Source organism: Notamacropus eugenii, chromosome 1, assembly GCF_028372415.1.
Source record: "Notamacropus eugenii isolate mMacEug1 chromosome 1, mMacEug1.pri_v2, whole genome shotgun sequence".
Taxonomy (NCBI): domain Eukaryota; kingdom Metazoa; phylum Chordata; class Mammalia; order Diprotodontia; family Macropodidae; genus Notamacropus; species Notamacropus eugenii.
In genome coordinates, this window is record NC_092872.1 from 292,048,595 (window position 1) to 292,066,377 (window position 17,783).

A 17,783-nucleotide genomic window follows, 5' to 3' on the forward strand; every position below is an offset into this window, starting at 1 on the left:
CCCCATTCAATTCCCGCACCAACCCTAGGGTCCAAGCCTGGGATGAGGCTCCCTCTGGTTGGCGAGCCTCCTCAATAGGGATTGGTCCAAGCTGGAAAAGGCTCCAACCCGAATCTCAACCAAGAATCGTCCTTGGACCCTGTTGTCTAGGGGCCTCTCTCTGCTTGGCAGGGAGCACGTTCCAAGATAGGACAGCGCTCTTTGGTAGGCTTGTTTAGATGTCTAGCTAGCTAGATCTGCCTCTTTGCAGCTTCCCTGCCCCTCCCCCCTTGGGCATGCCACCTTGCTTGGGCCAAGACAGAGGCCTGAGCCACTCTGCTGCATACCCTCAACTCTGAAGTGGAGGCTAAGCTCTCTAAGGGGATGGGGCAGTGTGGTTTTGGTCTTAGTATCACTTGAGCCTAGCAGGGTAATATGAATTAATTAATACAAGTTAAGAACTATTTCTTGGACTGAACTTTTTAGGGAGGCAGTATCCTGAGAGAATCCATTAGGTGCCTCACTAAAATGAAGCACCCACCTGCTCCAGCGCCCAGGTGGCTCCTGGGTAAAGGTAATGTGGCACCTAGTAGGGCATGATTCTTCTTGTTAGCTCCAAGCTGTCCCCTTGTGATCCACCTCGAGCATCCCTGATGTGTCCTGTTTCCCTCTTTCACAGTCTTGTTAAGAAGTTCATAAGAACAGACTTATCTTCATAAGGGAAGAAGGGTGTCTAGGGTGTTAGCGCCTGCTCCAAAGTCACTCAGTGGGCCAGTGATAGACATGGAAATTAGGACCCTGGCCTTCAGACCCTTTCTACCCCACCCCACTGGGTCCAGGACTCCTTGGAGGCCCCTCCATCTCCCCCCACCTCTGCCTTCATCAGCCACACAGCACCAAGATGGGGCACCCCATTTTTCCCCCCATCCATGAAGAAACAAGAGGGAGTGGTTGGAAAAGAAGGAGCCCCAGGTCTCCACTCTTTTTTTTTTTCAGAAAAATGCAAAGACTTCCTAGTCCTGATCTACCTTTTTTCCCTTTCTGGGTCTCAGTTTCCTCCTCTGTAAAATGGCCTTGAGAGCCTCCCTGTCTAATGTATCTACAAGTCTGAGCTTCCCTTTTACTTCTTGGCGAATGAGGAGAGCTCAGAATTAGGACCAGAATGGTGACCAGTCATTCTCTGCTGGCTGTGCCCCAGTTGTACCCAGCCTGCTCCTGCAGCCAGAAAATTTCATTCAACAGGCATAAATGTAAAATCTTTCATTGGGCCCCTACAAAAATCCATGTCACAAATGTGATGTATTAAAGGGTCAGTAGACATAATTTCTGGGTGATTAATCATTTTATTAATCATTGCTAGCAGATAATTAATACAAGGATTTGTCATTCGACTGCCCCTCATGAATATGCCCTTGGGAGAGTGGGTGTTCCCAACTAGCCATGTTCATCTCTGGTTTACAATGAGAAGAATGGATGTTATGATGAGAGGTGGGCCTATTCTAATGTGGGGCTGGGGATTTTCATCATGTCACTTTTACTCCCAAGCCACCCCCAGCTTGGGGAAATCAAAAAAAAGATCTACCCCCAACCCAAGCCCAGGCAGAACATAATACGATTCCCCACTTGGGTGTGTTCTAACAAGATTGGGGAGAAAGTTCACCCAATCTCATCATCAGTAATGTGGCTGGCTGAACAACCTACAAGGGCCTGATTTCTGAATGAAAAAAGTCCAATTGCTGATGTTACTATAAGGGAGAAATAATCATTCCTCTCATAAATAAAAACGGGGAGGTCAGGGCTCTGTCCTGGACCTTTCTCTCTTCTCCCTTTAGGCTATTTCACACCTGTGGAGCCCCTTATCATCTCCATGCAGATGATTCTTAAATTTACTTATCCAATATTTATTTAACCACATTTATTCACCTTTTTGCTGACCTCCAATCTGTCATCTCCAACCACCTTTTGGACATGTTGAATGAACGAGCCGTCCCCACAGACATCTTAAACCAAACACATCCAATACAGAACTGATCCTTTCCCCATCTCCCCACCCCACCTGCCTTATTACTGAGCAGGGCACCACCCTCCTCTCAGTCATCCAGGTTCCCCACCTGAGTGTCCCCTTGCATCCCTCACTCTCACCTCTCATATCCAATCTGTTCTCAAGGCCTGTCGATTTCACCTTCAGAACATCTTTTCCACACACCCCCTTCCCACAGGTCTCGTCCCCTCACCCCTGGACAATGAGCATAGTTGCTGGGGGGGTGGTGTCTGCTGGCCTCAAGGCTCTCCCCAGTCCTGTCCATTCTCCAGCCTCCAACATGACCTTCCCAAATTGCAGCTGGGACCCTGGTCAATGAACTCCAGAGGTCCTGGATCACCTCCAGATCAATAGAAAGTCCTTTATCATTTATTCCCCTGCCCCCATCTTTCCAGTCTTCTCACACCTTATGGCTCATCCTCCAGTGACATCAGTCAACACACAACACACCCCACTTCCTGAAAAAGGACATTTGCCCTGGCTGTTCCCATTCCTCCTCCTGCTTTACAATGTACATGGAAATTTTATCTTAAGAGCATAAAACCAAAAAGAAAAGACAAAGATAAGCTGGAACCTCAGTCAGACCAAGGAGCCCCTTCATCCTGAAGGCTATGATTGGGGTGGGGGCCCTGGAGTTTCCTGGACTTCACAAAGGCTGGAGAGGGGAGACACTGGAGGGAGGGAGTCAGTTGCTTAACAATCAGGTATTAAGGGCTCACTATGTGTTGGTCACTAGGGATACAAAGAAAGACTCCAAACACCCCCAAACCCAACCCCATCACCCAACCACAAGAAGGGTCCTGCTCCCAGTCAGCTCCCAATTTAATGGGAGAGTGAGAGCACCTGCTCTCCACTCTGTGCCACCCAGACGGGAACATACCAGAGATCAGCACCAGCAGCAGCAGCCATAGGTGTCCTGGAGAAGGGGGATTTGAGCTGGGACCCAAATGAAATCCAGTTAGGAGGTGAGCAGCAATGAGCAGACCTCCAGTGTGACTGGAGACAAGGGCACAGGCATTGGAGAAGATTGAACCTGGGAGGAGAGAGAACAGAAAATGATGCCAAGGATGTGAACCTGTTTTGGGGAGGTCGGTGCTACCCTCAGTGGGGTTTGGGGAGAAGACCCAAACCACAGTGAGTGAAAGTACCTTGGGGATCTCCAGGCAGAGATGTCCTACAGGAGCTTGGGAGGGAGAAGAGAGAGAGAAGTAGAAGTGGGAGGGACTGTCAGTGTGCATTGGGGTGCACCCAAAGATATCGAGTGGGATATGGAGGATGACCGAGGGCAAGGAGAATCCCTGAAAGTCAGGAAGGAGAAAGTATTCAGGAGGAGAGGAGGCTCAGCAGTGTCCCCTGAGTCCCAAGATTTGCCTGGTCCCATGCCAGCTGAAATGCAGACCAGAGATGAGGACCTGCTGCTGGCGTCAAAGACTCAGGGCCATCCTGGGCAGGGTAAATGCTCTCCCACCCTCGCCTTCCCCAGCCATCTGAGGAAGGAAGAAACTAGACCTGGCATCCAGTCTGGCCAAGTCTGGGCATGGGAAGGGAGCCAGAACAGGGTCCTGCAGCTTCCCAGTCCTCTCCTTCCCGAAGGCCTCCCACAAGGGCTGGGTCCCTGTTGGAGAGGCAACCCCTGGTCCTGGCCCCTTTCCTGCCTCATGGTTGGGCCTCAGAGACCTCTGGCCTTTGGCCTCTACCCCCAACAAAGCCACATCCTCTGGTATATCCCCCACAAATTCATCCCTTCTGGGGACCCAGGAGGGTTAAGGAAAAGGGCACTTGCCTTGCACAGGGGAGGGGCCTCCACTCTTTGGTCAAAGCAAGATAATCCTAACGGCTCATTTGTAGAGGGTCCATTACATGCCAGGCATTGTGCTACATGTTTAACAGATACTATCTCATGTGATCCTTAAAACTGAGGGGGGAAGAGGAGATGCTATTCTCATGCCTATTTTACAGATGAGGAAACTGAGGCAGGCAGTAGTTAGGTGACTTGCCCAGGGTCACACTACTGGAAATCATCCAAGGCCAGGATGGGGGATGGTGCAGCTGGCACTCTGGGCACAGGGCTCCATGGTTGGATGTGGATTAGAGATCCCCTCCCTCTCAGGCCTGATCCACTCCAGCTGCACTAGGGGAGAAGAGCCAGATGCCTCTGCACTTCATCATACTCAGGGCTCCTGGGTGACTTAGGTGAGGAGGGAGGAAGCAGCTGAACCTAGGCCAGGCTTCTCAGGCATCATCTTCTAAGAATCTCATTACTCAGCTTTTCAAACAGGAAGTATTGGGTGGGTATGGGGGGTGGTATGTCACAGTGAAGCTGGGAAGAGAAGTAGCGTTTGAAGAGAGCACAAAGCAATGGGGCAGTCTCCAGGCTGAAGTCTCAGGTGCCTGGAGCCTCAGAGATGCGCCAGACAGAAAGTTATTAGGCACACACAGGGACACCTCAAAACAATTCCCACTTTATCAACCATTCCAATGCTCCTTCTTGGGAAAGGAATGTATGTCTGCATCTACCAAGAAATGGGAGGGGGCAAATCTGAGTAGTCTGGAGAGGGTCCAGCTCCAGGGATTTCCTGGGGTCCAGACCCATCTTGGCTATCCCAGTGTGGATGGGGGACCCCTCCAAACCTCCTACATATGAGGACCCCAGAGTGAGCTTCAGGGACAGTGGGGAATCTCTACCCTGGCTCCCCCCACCTTCTAGGCACCCAAGCCTGCACCCTAGACCCTCCCATCACCACACTGGGCTTCGAGGTTGGGCCCTATTGAGCCAGCAGATCCATCTCTCACCCCAAGCCTTCCAAAAATGGGATAATGATAGGAGCATTCCAAGCCAGGACTCCAGAAAGGAAGAAGTGAGCTGATGATTACCAAGAAGACTGACCACAAGATTCTGCAGATTAATCTAAACTGCGGAGAAAAAAAAAAGAATGAGTCTTGCTGGTGGAGACTGACAGGACAGTGAGTCATCCAGGGTTAAATGAACAGATCACATAAATGGCCAAAGGATATGAGCAGGCAGTTTTTGAAGGAAGAAATCCAAGCTGTCTGAGCCACTAACAATTAGAGAAAAGCAAATTAAAGCAATTCTGGGCCTCCCCCTCCATCCACCCATCCAACAGGCTGACAACTAGGAAGACAGAAAACTAATCAGTGGTGGATGAGCTCGGGGATCCAGGCGCACTAAGGGATCATTGGCAAAGTTCTGAGCCAGCAGGAACCCCAAAAGATTCAAGAAAGAGGAAAGGGGTCCATGTGGACAAATCTTCTCCTAGCTCTTTTTGTAGTAGGAAAAACCTAGAAATGAAAGGGCTGCCCACTTATTGGGGAATGGCAAAACAAATCAGAATGTATGACCATAATGGAATATGACCCACAGAAGATGCGTATGAACTCATGACTAATGAAATGAGCAGTAGCAGAATAATTTATACAATAACGACAAGATGGTAAAGAAAAACTGCTCAGAGAGACTTTGGAACTCTGACCCAGAGAAGGCAAAATGAGCACCTCTCCTGCCAGGGAGTAGGTGGGCTCAAGATGCAGAGTGGGACATGCAGTTCTAGCCATGGTGGATGATGGGATGTGCTTCACCCGACTGTGTGCTATAAGGAGGGTTCTCTCTCTCTCTCTCTCTCTCTCTCTCTCTCTCTCTCTCTCTCTCTCTCTCTCTCTCTCTCTCTTTCTCTCTCTCTCTCTGTCCCTCTGTCTCTCTCTCTCTGTCTCTGTCTCTGTCTCTCTCCTTTCTGTCTCTCTCTCTGTCTCTCTCCTTTCTGTCTCTCTCTCTGTCTCTGTCTCTCTCTCTCTGTCCCTCTGTCTCTCTCTCGGTCTCTCTCTGTCTCTCTCTGTCTCTGTTTCTGTCTCTCTCTCTCTCTGTCTCTCTCTTTCTCCTTCCCAAAAAGGAGAAGGAGAGAAAATAAAGGCTTTTAAAATTCACGTCCAGATCAGGAGATTTCCCATCTCCAGCTCATTATGTTGCTGGCCCCCTACATAGTCAATGGGCTAGAATAGTGATGTTACACTCAAATAGAAACTAAACTACAGAGAGGATCCCTGAGGGCCTCATATTAGAAAACCATGTATTTATATTCTATTGCATCTTAATTTAGTCAAATATTTTCCAAGTCTGTGTTAATTTGGTTCAGGTTGGCTTAGGAGGACAGCTTCCTGGCTGACTACATGTCTCACACTTCTGGGATAGAGGGACTTTGAAGGTCATCTACACCACTCCCCTCATTTTACAAATGAGCAAACTGAGGCTCCAAGGGTAGAATGACTTCCTCAAGGTCACAAGTCAGGTGAGAGAAGCTGGAAGCAGCATGTGAATAAAAAGGGAAAGTGAGGAAGGAGCTCAGACCAGATGGATATCATTTCACTGGAGGAGGTGAGGAGGGACCTTGGGAGCTTGAAGAGAATGGAGAAGGCCTGGCCTAGCCATAGATTGGCAGTGGATGGGTCAGCATGGTCCAGGCCAGCCTGAGAGCAGGGAGGCCATTGTGGGATGGTCCTCCAGGCCCAGGCACTGGGGAGGCACACTGGGTGGAGGCTCTTAGGGGAGGGCAGGTGTGAAGGAGCTGGTTGTTGTCCTCCCAGTGACAGCAGCAGGGGATGTCTTGACTTGTGGGTAAAATGGGTTTAGATCAGGCGGAGCAGTGCACAGCCTTGGGCCTCCCTCCTCCAGTGGCAGGCCTCAGACAAACTTTAACCTGGGTAGGATCAATACCAAGGATCGATAGCCTGGGTGGACTAGGAAGGAGCTGAGCTTGCCAAGTCCCTACAAAAGGGAGCAAATGGCCTTTCAGAGGCCAGGAGCACAGAAGAAGAATGCTAGGCTTGGGACAGGGAGGAGGCAGACCAAGCTAGAGAACCCCTGGTTACTAGGCATTAGCCCAGAGATAGGAGAACTCATGTCCCTGGCTCTCCATTCAAATGCATCCCTCCATTCCCAAGTCATCCTGGGGTCCTCCTCCAAGATGACCTTCCCAGGGCCAGTTTGGGCCCAGAATCTGGCCAGGTGGGATTCCTAACCAAGGGGTTCATGCCCAGTGATGTTGAAGAGCTCTCTAATTGGCTGCTGTGGTAATACTCAGTGATGGCCCCTTCCTTTTGGCTGCAGATCCCCCCAGACTGTTTCTGAGGGGCAGTGGACTTCTCCCCGAAAGATGTCCAAATGGCTGGGAGCTGTTCATGGAAGCTCACATCTCCAGCTGGAGCCTGGGGTTGGGCCGTCTTTTGGTGTACCTGAGCAAGGACCAAGCTCACACCTCTACTGGACGATTTGGGGCAACAGGGTCCCTGGAGGGATGCCATTAGAGGCAGCAGCCACACTGGCTCCTCCAGGCGTTGGTTGGGAGTGTGGCCTTATCAAGGTCCTAAGGCTACGCGTCCTCCCCAACAGACAACCCTGTTTGGGTGAGTGTCCTGGGCCTCATGTTACCCATCCCACCCCAGAGTCACAGTGGACCACTTTGGGGTCCCAACCTGAGCCTTATGCACATTTTCCAGGAGGCTGTTAGGCTGAATGAGCTAAGTAAGGAATGTGAGAGAGGGACCCTGAGCCAGGCCAGGCCAGCTGGGTCAGAGAGGGCGCTTCCCCCATGCTCAGCCAGCCCACCTTGAACACTTGCAGGCAGTAGGAGAGCTCATTGCCTAGAGGGCAGCAGGAAGCTCAGTCTTACGTGGAGGCTGAATCTCTCCTTTTAAGGCCAAACCCTGGTCCCAGTTCTTTGTTTTAGAGAAGCCCCAAATGACTCTGCTTCCCCTTCCACAAACCACTGCTCCTGGGTACTCACCACAGGCCCTCAGGGCTCTGAGCTCATAGCTTCTTAATGCTCATCTCAACTCACTTACAGACCTGTGTGAATGTGTGTGTGTCTGTGTAAGTGTGTGTAAGCATGTGTATGTGCGTAAGTGTGTGTGCATGGGGGGAGGGAGGGGGCTCTGGGAGCCCAGCCAGGCAGCTTTGAACCCAAAGCCCTTGCCTCTCTCCTTGGCCAAGGGTCAGGGTTCTTCTCGAAAAGCCATTTTTTAAAAGCCAACAGCAATTAATTACCTTCCTGAGTTTCCTCTTGGTGCAAAGAAGAGAGAAAGAGACAGAGAGACAGAGAGAGAGAGAAGGAGGGAGAGGACAGCCCCCTGGGAGATGTTGCACTCACCTGAGAGCTGCCTTGGCAAACTGACCTCTCTCAGGTTTCAATTCAATCCCAAAAGGAGGAAGAGGAGAGGATCCCTTTCTCCTTCCTCCCTGAACCCAGCCTTTCCCCTAGACGTCCCTAATATTGACAAAAGGGGAGTGAACTGAAGCTGGCATAGATAGGGGCTGGGGGATGGCAAGAGGGCTTCAGGAGATCTTGAGTCCAAGAAGAGAATATGTTGAAGCCAGGAAACCCTGTGGGGGTCTTGAAAACAATGTCACTGCTGGCACCTGCTCTTCAAGATGGGGAGGGATGTAGCACTCAGGGCCCCTCCCCTAACCCATGATTCCCTCTAATAGAAAGTTTGGTTCAGTTCAGTTCAATGGGCAGAAACCACCAGGAATTCCCATAGAGAGGCTCTGAAAGCTTGTCCAAATGCATGATGGGGAAAGTGTCTTGTAATCACAATTATCCAAATTGGGAGCAGCCTCTGAAGGATCCCTGTCCCGATGCACCCCAGCACCGGGCTCTCTGGCTTCAGCCTAGGGACTATTCATTTCCTTCCCCCAGGGCAGCTTTAACTGAGGAAGCTTCTCCCAACAGTTCGACTATCGCCCTTTCGCATCCCAAACTGCTTTCTCCAAAGGCACCAATGATCTCTCTCTCTCTCCTCTCTCTCTCCTTCTCCTTCTTTCTCCCTCTCTCTCTCCTTTCTATTTTTCTCCCGTCTTTCTCTCTCCTCTCTGTCTCTCTCTCTCTGTCTGTCTCTGTTTCTCTCCCCTCTCTATCTCTCTCTGCCTCTCTCCTCTGTCTCTTTCTCTTTCCTCTCTCTCTTCTGTTTGTCTTTCCTTTCTCACTCCTCCCATCTCTCTCTGTCTCTCCTCTCTCTGTCTGTCTGTCTCTGTCTCTGTCTGTCTCCTCTCTCTGTCTCTCTATGAGTGAAAATCAGGTTTTAAAATTTAAAAAAATATTTCATTTTCCCCTAATGACATGTAAAAATAATTTTTACATTCTTTTTTTAAGTTTCGAGTTTCCAATTCTATTCTTCCCTTGCCTCCTCTCTCCCTGAGACCGTAAGCAATATAAGTTATACATGTGCAATCATGTAAAATATTTCCATATTAGTCATTTTGTTCAAGAGGACTTGAACAAAAATGAAAGAAAGAAAGAAAAGAAAGAGAAAAGTCTTCTGCTTTGGTTTATGTTCAGAATCCATTTTTTCTCTGGAGACGGACAGCATTTTTCATCCTCAGTGCTTTGGGATTTTCTTGGATCATCATGTTGCTGAGAAGACCAGAGTCTCTCACTGTCCTTTTCAGACCTGCCTCTCCCTCCTCTCCTCCTCACACGAATGATTAGTCTCCCACCAAGATTCATCTTTTCAAAAGTCCCTCATATTTGAGCGAGCTCCGCGTTCAGTCCTACAGGAGCTCATATCGGACCCTGTTCTCCAGTGCATTGGGTCTCCACCCAACTGGCCCTCTTCAGTTTGATAAGCAGGTCCCTGAATCTGCATCCAAGCCACAAGGAACCAATCAACCAACCAATTAGCATTTAGTAAGTGCCAGGCCCTGGGGAGGGGCTGTGGTGTCACAAGTGGAACCATCCTTGCCCTCAAGGGGTTCTTATTCTATTGGGGAAAGATGCCTCATGCACATAGAAGTGTGTTGGGGACATACACGTGCATGTCAAGGAAGTACCTGGAGAGGCTACCGAACAGGTGTAGATGTTCTGTAAGCAGGTCCTTCTCTTAACCATGAGGTTAGGAAAGGCTGTCTGATTGGATGTGGAGTCCTCTGCCCTTCACTGACAGTGTCGAGGGAGACACCAGCCTCTAAGAGAAGAGACCCTAGCCCTGAGGCTGATCTGTGACCCAGAAGAACAGTCCTCAGGGCAGAGGGGAGTCATGTGGAGGCTCTGACCTTATGTGTTTCCAAAGGCCAAGAGGGTTCACCATCCTAGCATCTGGGCAATCCAGGAGTGAGTCCATCTGGGCTTTGTTGTCAACCCAGCATCAAGGCTCCACGGAGGGATCTTTGGGACCCAAACTTGGTGGGACCGATGCCATGTAGAAACTGTGTGAAGCCTGACACCATTCTCCCCTGGGGCCAAGGTGGTATAGGATGGAGCACCACTATCAAGGTGTCTGGAGAAAATGTCTTTACATTTGTTCTTGTTTCAAAGTAAATATCCCTTTTTAAAATATAATCAACCTAAGTGGGTGCTCACTAGTCACTAGTCATTCTCCAGGGAGGGAAATAGATCCAAATTAGGACTCAGGTCAGCGGCATTAGAGAGAAACCCCAAATCCCCAGCAGAACTCCTAGAGTTCTGATAGCAATGCCTTTTATGGAGACAAAAGGCTATCATTTGGGGGAATTGGGAAAAACTGTACTTCTTCGTAAGAAAGAAGAGCTCGGTATGGTGGAAGGGAAGACGAAAGGCATTCCGGGCAGGGGGGCATGGGAGAGGCATGTGAGAGAGGCAGAGAGACTGGAAGCCTAGGTATGGGCGAGAGGGTAAGGACTTGGATGCCCAGTGGAGACACTTGTACCTTCTCCTCAGGAAGCCTCTGGGATTTATCTGAGAAGAGTGTTGCCTTGGTCTGACCTACCTCTGGGAAGGTAGGTGAGGCAGGGTGGTCAATTAAGGGCTGTGTACTATGTGTGTGTGTGTATATGTGTGTGTGTGTGTGTGTGTGTGTGTGTGTGTGTGTGTGTGTGAAGGGACAAATGGGGCAAATGCACAGACACAGAAATGCAAAGATTTGTGGGTTGGGATGGCTGAGGAGTGAGGCTGACATTCCAAAGCTGGGGCCTGGAAAGCCATGTCTCCTCCAGACATGGAGGATTTTGGTGGGGGTGGGCCTTGGGGTGAAGGGAAGGAATCCTCTTTTGGACATGAAGAGTCAGAGCCCTGTCTCTGGGCCATCCTGTTTGAAATGTCCAAAAGGGATTTAATGATTTGGGACAGAGCCTGGGCATGGAGATCTGGGAGGCGCCTACCCAGCGAGGAGCACTGGCCCTCTGCAAGCTGATGAGAAAGAGCACTGGGCAGAAGGACCTGGCACCCAGCACTCAGTACACAATTCATAAATGTCTTTTCAGCCTCTACTCACTCTAGCCTTGATGGTTATGCTACATCTTTGGTGCCCTTCTGTACAGGGACTTTCCAAATATTGAAATGGGTCCATGAGTTCCCTGTGCATCCTCAGGGCAGGGATGGGGCAGCTAGGTGGTGCAGTGCATAGAGCACCAGTGCAGGAGTCAGGAGGACCTGAGTTCAAATCTCACCTCCAACACTTGACACTCACTAGCTGTGTGACCTTGGGCAAGTCCCTTAACCCCAACTGCCTCATCCTGGGTCATCTCCAGTCATCCTGATGAATGTCTGGTCACTGGATTCAGATGGCTCTGGAGGAGAAGTGAGGCTGGTGACCTGCACAGCCCTCCCTCACTCAAAACAAAGTCGAGTGCAAGTCACGTCATCATTTCTCTGATGTCATGGTCTTCTTTGTCAACAAAGGATGAACACACAGGGCAGGGATGCTCTCCCCACCCACAGTCACCCTCTCCCCCCCACCATTATTTCTCCTTATGTCTTCACAATCTTATTTATTCACTCAATCAACAAACATTTTTTAAGCTCCTACTATGTGCTAGGCACTGGACCACCCCTTGTGCATTTCCTCTCTCTCCTTCACTGACTTTTCCTACTAATCTGTTTGTTCTTCCTCTGCAATGTCTGAAATGTTGTGGTTGGTTGCTGATTGTTGAGTCATTTGGTTGTGTCTGACTCTTCTTGACCCAAAGGCAAGCAACGGTTTTCTTGGCCAAGATGGTAGTGGCTTGCCACTTCCTTATCCAGTTCATCCCCATTTTACAGATGAAGAACTGAGGAAAATAGGGGTGAAGTGACTTGCCCAGGGTCACACAGCTAAGTAAGTGTTGGAGGCTGGATTTGAACTTAGATCTTCCTGACTCCAAGACTGCAGACCCAGTGCTTTATCCCCTACACCACCTAACTACCTCCTTGCTGAATTCTACTCTGCTAATACTTGGGAAACATGTAAGAATCCTGGGGTTCATCACAAGCTCTAGGAGACATTGGGGCTTCTCTAGCCCTCTCCCCCCTCTCCCCCAAAGCCATCATTTCCACACCAGCAAAAGGTTCTCCCATTGGCAAGAATCTAGTCTACCACAGAATCTCTTGGTGGATGAAATTGTCTGTAGACAAGGTGCATCAAGGATGTTTTGGCTGCTCAGTTTTGGGAGGGCGATGAGCTCTAGATATCCACATGGCTATAACACCATCTCTGCAGGCAGGTTTGGAATTTGTTTCCTTAATTTTGCTCTGTTTCCTCTCTCTGGCCAGGTGGTGTGTGGTACAGTCCAGGGACAAAACAGCTCTCACCTTCAGCCAAAGGTTCAGTGCATCTTTTTTCTTCAGCTTCCTGGATTTCTGCACAGGAGTGTATTGTCAGAATCTGTAATGCGTCTCTCTGTCTCTCTTTATCTCTCTCCATCTCTTTCTTTCTTTGTCTCTCTGTCTCTCTCTCTCTCACACACACATTAGTATTTAAAGTTTTGAGTTTCAAATTCTCTCTCTCCCTCCCTCCTTCCCCTCTACCCTCCCTGAGATGGCAAGCAATCAGATAGAGGCTGTACATACATGCGCAATTATGTGTAACATTTCCATACTAGTCATTTTGTATAAGACAACTTGAATAAAGAAAAAAAATAAAGAAAAAAGCAAAAAATAGCATGCTTCAGACTGTATTCAATTCTTTTTCATTCGATTAGATTTCGATTCTATTCAGTCTATATCCGTTCTTTCTTTGGAGGTGGATAGTCTGCTTCATCATTAATTTTTTGAGATTGTCTTAGATCATTATATTGCTGATAAAAGCTAAGTCATTCACAGCTCTTTATCAAACAATATTGCTGTTATTGTGAACATGGTTCTTCTCACTTCACTTTGTATCAGTTCATGTAAGTCTTTCCAGGTTTTTCTGAAATCATCCTGCTTGTCATTTCTTATAGCACCATAACATTCCATTACAATTATATACCACAACTTGTTTGGCCATTCCCCAACTGATAGGGAATCAGTTTCCAGTTCTGAGCCACCATGAAAAGAGCTGCTGTAAACACTTTTTTTTACAAATAGGTCCTTTCTCTTTTTTTCTTTCTTTTTTTTTTGATGTCATTGGAATATAGACTTAGCAGTAGTATTGCTAGATTAAAGGGTATATATAGTTTTTTAGCCTTTTGGGCATAATTCCACACTGCTCTCCAGAATGGTTGGATCAGTTCTCAACTCTACCAACAGTGCATTAGCATCTCAGTTTTCCCACATCCTTTCCAACATCCAGCATTTTCCTTTTTTGTCATATTAGTGTGGCTGATTCTTTATCTAACCACACCACTAACCACCTTTCAGTTCTATCAAGCTTAAATGAAGAGGCTCTTCCAGTCTCCTGAAGGAATGACAGGGTATAGGCTCTGCTAAGGTCCTGAGCCCCCATGCTTCTTGGTTGACTCTATTACCTGCCCTTGACCTCTCATTTCACCAACTGGGCTGAGAGGAAACCCATTGGTCTGAGGTGTCCTGAATAACACCTCCCCCTCCCTTGGCTCATGCAAACACAAGGGATTACTATCATTAGTAATAATAATTGTCATGATATTTGCCAGTTCTTTTTCCAAGCTGAGGAAGAAGAGGGCTGGTCTTGGAATCTGAAGGCTGGCTATGTAACAGGGGTCATTCCCTTTTCCAGACCTTGCATTCCTTTCCTCACAGTGGAGGATAGTGCCTGGTTAGCCTCCCTGCTTTAGAGAAATATAAGCCATCTTCAGCCTCTGTTCTCATAGTATGAGGCAGCCAAGGTCATGGATGTGGGTCATGCCTGCATTCTGAACTAGGGCCTTTCTTGGGTACAGTTTTCTCATTCTGCATAGCTGGGCACCCCATCTAAATTCCACAAACCAAAACCTGTGGGTAGCTATGGAGCTGGATGTTCTCTGGAGCCCCTGGGTTCCCCCAACCCCCGATTCATTTACAGTGGCAGAGGAGGTGAAATGCAGCTGGGAACATCACTCCACTTCAGATCCAGCCAGGTCCAAGACCTGGGCTTGCTAGGACAGTCTCCTTCCAGTCTCTGCCAGGGAGCTGAGCCCACAGCCTGAGGGGCTGCTCCAGAGGGGTGGTGGGGAGATGCCCGCTAAAGGAGTCCAACAGAAACATGATTATTTGTTCAGTCGAAGAGGAAAAGCTATTGCATAGCTACCTAGGTTGGAGGGAGGAACAGAGGAAGGCAGAAATGGGGAGAAATCCTCTCCTCTTGGCATGAGACCAGTTTACTTCTCCTTCCCAAGTGATTTTTGAAAAATTAGTCCCTCCTCCACCTCATCCCTCTTCTCCCCTGCCCATTTCAAAAGACAAAAATGAAAGAGGAGAAAATCAGCATCACTGACCAATGGTGAAACCCTTGGGACCCCCACCTATGCAAAGGGGTGGATGACAGGATCCTCTCTTCTCCCCCTTCTCAGCTGCCCCTGTTCTTTATCACTTTTGACATTCGGGTTTGATTGTTCTATGCACATGAGTCAAGGTGGGGGCTGTGATGATGGAAAGAATGTGTGAGTGTGTGTGTATGTGTGTGCACATGAGGGTGCATGTGTGTGCATGAGTGTGCATGTGTGTGACTGTGAGTGTGAATGCATGTGTATGTGAGTGCATGTGTGTGCATGCATGTGACTGTGCATGCAAGTGTGCATGTGGGTGTGCATGTGCATCTATGACTATTTTAAAAGCCAGATGAAGAAAAGAAGGTGGCTCCAGAAAGAGACAGGCTGTTACTGGGGGAGGACAAGGGTGGCCAGGTGGAGAGAAGACAGTGATGGAGGTCTCACTCCACCTTTGTTGCTCGGCCAAGTGATGATTTGGAGGACACACTTCACCTGTGGACTGTGTTCAGCTGCTTAACATTTTATCAGTGATTTGGCCAATGGAGGAGCTGGGGGGAGGGGGTTGCACTCCCTGCCAACGTTGGGAGGGTTCCGGGTAAGGGTGGTTATGCTTGGCCTTGGGGGTTCACTAGAAGCCCTGAAGGCTGTAGGAGCCATTTTCTAACAGTTCCCACAGAGAAATGGGCATCCTGGGGAAGTGAGTGGGCTATCTCTCCTGCAGGTTGTCTTCCATCTTCTGCATGTGTGGTCCTACATCCACTGTTGCCTGCCCCACTGGAACCAGAGCTTTTGCCCTCCTTGGAATCTTCAGAATTCAGGACAATGTGAACTCTGAGGAGATGCCTATTGGTGAACTAACACTCACTCACTGGGTGTTATCAAGAACCTCCCACGAATGGGAACTGGGGACTCTGAAGTCCACTCTGACTGGTGCCCTACAGCAAATGGAAGGTGGGGGGAGGAGTGAAAGCTGAAGATGAGGAGGAAGAAGGTTGCCCAAGGCAGTTGTAGCTGGCCCTGAACTCCAGGGTAGATGGTTTGAACTTTATTCAGTACCAGTGAGAAATCCTTGACATTGTTGTGGAGAATGAAGTTGAAGGGTCCTTCCAAGTCAATCCAACCACTGCATTTTATGGAGACAGGTGAGGCACAGAGGTAACTACTCCAGGTCCCTGCCTCCCACCTCACCATGGCCATGCCATGTGATGCAGTGATGTGATCTGACACAGGAAGACCAGGGGGGAGGAAGTTGGAAGAGTCTAGGGGATGGCAGCTACAGGAGGGTAAAAGGGGAGAGAATCCAGACTTGGGATCACCAGGTTGGGGGCATTGTCGAGATCACCTCCCCTCTGCATGGAATCCTTCCTGCCAGGATTGATTCTGCTCTGGGTTCCCCTCTGGTGCCCTCTGCAAGTGCATTTCTCCTTGCCAGGCCTTCCTGGCATGGAACCGTTCCTGACAATTCTCACACTTGGCTCTGGTCTCTCCCTCCATCCCAGGATGTGGTATAGGACCAGATTCTCACCGTCACCCACCTTGATCCCTCTACAGTCTGGTCCTATCCTACCTCTCCCCAAACAGGGCTTGTTTATTCATATGTAGAGCCACTGTCCCCTTCTGTGGCAGCCCATGAGATGGCAGATGAGCCCCCCTAGGCCACCACTGACCTCTGTGACATCCCCTCTAGACCTCAGTTTCTTGTAAAGTGGTAGTTGGGCTTGACCATACCCAAGGACCCTCCCACCTCTACCTTTCTGGGGGTTCTTTGGGGAGACTCCCCTATCCAGTGCCATTGTCTCTCTTCCATCACCCAGTGCTGGCTACAGGCCTCCCCCAAAGATGGTCCAGCACACTCTAGAGTGCAGACAACATGCCTGGACAGCAAGCTCTGGGAGAGATCTGTTGAACAGGCCCAACCCCGCACGGGACAAGTGGGCCAGAGGATGATGTCGAAGGTCTCCTCCAGCTCAGACACCAGCCACAGAGAGCCTTTGTCCTGAAGGTTTTCCCTCCCCCCCTTTACAGTCTTTCTGGCCTTCCTGACACCTGGAAGGCTCTGACCTCCCCAGCTTCCTCCCAAGCTAAAATCCCAGGGCCTACAGGAAGCCTCTCCAGCCTCTCTTCATTACGAATCTCCTCTTTATCCTGTACAGAGCTTGCTTTGCATGTTGTCACTCATTAGATTGGGAGCTGTCTTGGAACCCCAGAGCCAGGCACACAGTAGGTCCCTGAAAATGGCCAAATGGACATGTAAAGCCCTACTTTATGTGACTGCCCTTTGCCCACTGAGCTGCCCCCCCCCCCCAAGGTGGGTTCAGAAGACAGCCCCTCCCTCCCTCCTCTCCTTCACAGCACAAACAGCAAATATTTGCTATTCATGATGTGCCAGGCACTGGACTCCACACTGTGGATGGACAGGAAAAAAATATCTACCTGAGATGTGAAAGGGAGCTGCTGGAGCTTTCTCATGTCCAGGAGGCATAGTTAGATCTACATTTTGGGAAAATCACATTGGCAGCTGTATGGAGGGTAGAATGTGGAGGGCAGAGACCCATGAGAGGCCTACTACAACCATCCGGACAAGAGGAGATGGGGCCCTGAACCTGGGGGTGATTGGAGAGAAGGGGATGGAGATGAGACAGGGTGTGAGGGAGATGACATTGTTTGGCAGCTGAGTGAGCATATGGAATGATGTGAGAGGTGAGTCTGGGGACAAAGGAATTCTGTTTTGGGTAGGCAGAGTTTAAGCTGTCGGAAGTCTTACTGAGTGGAGTGCAGGAGATGGGAGCTGGACGCAGAGCCCTGGGATGGCCAGCATGGAGATGATGAGGGAACCTGAAGGGGACCCAGGCATGACAGAAGCTTGGGGAAAACCCACAAGATGAAGATGTAAGAAGAGACTGGAAGCAATCACAGGCAAGGGTAGGAGGACTGAGAAAAGATGGTCAGGAGAACTTGAGCTTCTGGAGGGGGATGGTTGGGGGCTGGCCCTCTGTCTGCAGTGTCCCTTCCACAAATGCGGTCAGGAGTGATGTAGCTGAGGAAGTGTTGCCACAGAAAAGTGGCTTCCAGGGTGGGGAAAGGGAGCATCATCCCCCTCTGCAACTGTTGCCAAATGGCCCCTTGGGGGCTTGTCACAGGAAGCACTGTGGCTCG